We start from the raw sequence: 3,131 nt of genomic DNA, 5'->3' as shown, positions 1-3,131 counted from the left end.
GGTGTTTATATTGCTCTATTTAATATTTCCTCCTGCCTGGCTCCTTCCTGCCTCACCGGATGCGCTGGGCTCGGGGAGTTATCACAACACGCCTGCTGCTCGCAAACGGGCTATCGTTTCCGGCCTTGATGGACAAGGATGCAGCTGAGGGCAGGGTCCTCTCGCCCCCGAGCTCCCCTCTGCCTGTCTTGAGGCTGGGGGGTGCAGGAAAGGGGGCCGGGAGGCGGTAGCTGGGTCCCAGGGGGGCTCCGCTCTGCAGGAAGGGGCCAGCCAGGCCTGCTCCTGATTCTGCCCTCCGCGGAAACAATTTTCTCCAGGCCCCTGCCAGCCATGCCAGCACCACGCACTGGACCCGGTTCCCCCGGCACCTCCAGCGCCAGTCCCAGCCACGGTCCAGGACAGCTCGGGTCAAGCGTGACCCCAGCACATAACTCATCCCCGACGGCCGGATCCAAACCACGCACGGGCTGGAGTGCTCTGCTGGAGCAGACCCAGCGGGGACAGGCGCAGATGTCCCCCCCAGGCGCAGCCCATTGTCTGGCTCGCCCCACGTCCAGCCCGCTTCCAGGAACGGCCCCGAGCCCCCCTCGCAGCGTTAGCCTAAAATAAAGGGCTCTTGACAGAAGTAGCTTGTTGATCTCAGATCAAGGCCTCGTGACAAGGGCAGCTTGGCAAGGGGAGCTGTTTCTATGAAGTGCAGGTTTGCTACATCAGGACGAGTTACGAATACTAAGAAACCGGTTAAAAACAACCTACGGTCTTGGGCAATTAGAGCCCCCTCTAACGTAAGGCAAGCCTTACATGAGGGAGCTGTTAACTTAGATATGAGGTTGCTATAGCAATGTGTGACATAAGTTATCGACCGTAGGAAAATGTGCCATAAGAAATGCAGTTATTGGGACTAGATGGATATAACACAAGGAAGCCAGCTCTGGTTTACTGGGAAGACGCTCAGCATTGATCCTCAGACCAAGCATCTGCCTTGGGCAGGACTCAGACGGAGGGGCTTGATCAACCGGTCCCGGGTTGATCAACCGGTGATGTTGTGTTTGTTGGGGTTTTTCTTTTGTTAGGGTGTCGATCTGATCCTATTGCAGTAGGAGGTATCGATATTGCTTTCTCTGTGTAAAGGGTAATAAGCTTGGCCTTTCCGCTGAGCCGGATTGTCTGCAGAGTTTCCTTACCTGGTAAGAGGCCCCTGTGTCGCGGAGAGGAAATCCTCATTGTTTGATATGGAGACATAGCGAGAGAGGGAATGGCCCCGCGGCGGCGGGATGTTCCCAGTCGACATGCTCCCTCATGGCCAGGCTGGAGGCTCCCGCCTGCAGTCGGTCCGTGGTTCCCATCCGCAGCCTCAGTCTGTGCGCTGTTCCTTACCCTAGGACTGTGCTGGGGGGGTCCCAGCTCGCTGCACCCCCCTGGGGAGAGAGCCACAGCCCACGCAGCACAGACCGGACCGTGGACTGAAGGGGAAACTGAGGCCTGGCCCAGGCAGCGACTTGCCCCCGGTCACCCAGCAGGTCCACGGAGAGCGTAAGTGTCCCGCGTCCCGGTCCAGACACAACTCTTGGGGTAGAGGGGATATCTTTATTAGACCAACACGGCTACAACCAATATCCCAGTCCAGTGCGCTAGCCACTGGGCCCCGCTGCCTCTCAGCAGGCTGCTGCCTTGTTCATGGCCTGAACGGCCCTCTGCTCCGGCCACCGCTTGATCCCCGCAAGGTGCAAAGCCGTGGGCCGGGGGCTGGCGTGCGCTGTAGGGATGCTGGGGCTCGGGACGTTGCAATGTGAGGGCTGCGGGCATCTGGCTCTGGCGGGGAGAGGTCTGGATGCAGTAGCCTGGGTGGCTGCAGGGCAGTGGGGAGCTGCGTCCTGGCTGGTTAACGAGGCACCACTTAGGGAGAGGATAAATGAGTCCAGCTGCTGTCCATGGCCTGTCTACACTGCATGCTTCCAGGAAAGGCCCAGCAAGCCCCTTGCAGACAGCAAGGGAGTATCCTCGCCTGGGCAGGGGTGAAAGGCACCCCGGCCGTGCTCATGCAGTGCTGCTTCATGGCCCAATTCCCTAGCCAGGCCCCTGCGGGTCTGCCCCTGCTTCACTGCTTCCCGTGGAGGACAGACCCAGGGTGGGCTTGAAGCCCAAGGACCAGGGGCTCCTTCAAAGCAGATGGGGGTTGCAGCCCTGTCCTGATTCAGCTCCATCGAGCTGCAAGGGGCTTCACGGCTGGGAGCAGGATCAAGCCCAGGTGCAAGTCTCCCCTGCCCTGCCCCAGGGCTGGGGGGGATTGACCCCCGGTGCAGGGGCCTGGACCTGCTGCTCCCTGCTCAGGCGCGAGGGAGGGGGCATGCTCCAAGCTTTCAGTGCTGGTGGGCAACGCAGCCCCGCAGAGGCGTGGAGCTGGCCGCGGACCACCTGAGGCAGCCAGGTGAGCCCCATTGCTGCCCCCATCCCACCGGCTGCAGGACCTCCAGCGTCCCCGGGGCTTTCTCTGGCATAAGTCTGGTGGTGTGGACTGGGGGGTATCATGGGGCTGGGGTGCAGCCTTGCTCCCCTCCCCTCTCCCTGCTTGCCCAGGTCCTCGGGCTCTTTGTGGGGGACATCTTGCGGCTCTTCCCAGCAAGGACCGAGACCCGTGGCCTTGTGCTACGGATGAAAACAGCCCCAGGCTCACAGCCCCCCTGCCCCCGGTTCCCACGGTGGCTCCCCCAGGCCGCCACCCTGCGGTGGGAGCAGAAGCCGCCCGAGGGGCCCCAGAGGCCCAGAGCTGGGGCTGGGACGGGTAAGGAAGGAAGGGACTTGTCAGTGCAGCTTGTCCTTGGCTCTAGCCAGCTGGGCTTGTCCAGAGGGCAATAGGGCAGAGCTTTGCTGGGGGCGCTTCAGCCACAGCCCGAGGAGGTGCCGTCTCCCCAGGGAGCGTGGCGTGGGCATGGGGGTGCCGCAAGAGGACGGGGGTTTTAGAGGCCTCCTCGACATCCCCTCCGGTTTCCATTTCCCACATCCTCACTGTGTTGTCTGGGGCTGAGGCCACGGCCGGGTCCCGGGGGGCTGGCAAGCGCCTGATTGCTATGGGCAGCGCTGGCCGGATCCCGGTCTCAGTCCTGCTGCTTCCTTCCTGAGCTGAAGAGCGG

The sequence above is a fragment of the Alligator sinensis genome, unplaced genomic scaffold, assembly GCF_000455745.1.
Source record: "Alligator sinensis unplaced genomic scaffold, ASM45574v1 scaffold1295_1, whole genome shotgun sequence".
NCBI lineage: Eukaryota > Metazoa > Chordata > Crocodylia > Alligatoridae > Alligator > Alligator sinensis.
The sequence above is the reverse complement of the archived record's forward strand: the minus strand, read 5'-3'. Positions refer to the sequence as shown.